At 42.0% G+C, this 281-nt stretch overlaps 1 protein-coding gene across 1 annotated transcript in view; it reads left to right on the top strand.

Moving 5' to 3' along the window:
* CSUI_001463 (phenylalanyl-trna synthetase beta) overlaps positions 1 to 281 on the top strand; it is a 20,523-nt gene that overhangs the window by 18,317 nt on the left and 1,925 nt on the right. Inside the window, exon 17 of the mRNA XM_068061669.1 lies at positions 169 to 281. This exon is cut by the window's right edge and continues 237 nt beyond it. The gene's annotated coding sequence lies outside the window, so the exon portion shown is untranslated. The remainder of the gene's footprint in view (positions 1 to 168) is intronic.

Genomic DNA, 281 nt, shown 5'->3' with positions numbered 1-281 from the left:
TCTTTATCTGTCTCTCTATCTATGTAGATACATGTATCTCCATAGTATCGACAGTGCTGGTATACATAGTATGGAGAACCTGTGTGTGATCGATCAGTCTCCGCAGAAGAGAGAGAAGTGCCTGTATGTGGTTGATGTCGTGTCTGAGATTTTTCTCTTCTATTTTAGGTATAGCTTATTCCTGTGGAGCTGCCCCTGTGATCTACGAAGCAAGAAAAAGAAGACAAGCCAAAGACATTTCTTCGTCTATCTCCGGTTCGCCTTCTTCTTCTTCTTCAACT

The sequence above is a fragment of the Cystoisospora suis genome (genome assembly GCF_002600585.1).
Source record: "Cystoisospora suis strain Wien I chromosome Unknown contig_580, whole genome shotgun sequence".
NCBI classification, from domain to species: Eukaryota; Apicomplexa; class Conoidasida; order Eucoccidiorida; family Sarcocystidae; genus Cystoisospora; species Cystoisospora suis.
Note: the sequence above shows the minus strand (reverse complement) of the source record. Positions and strands in the feature narration are given on the sequence as shown.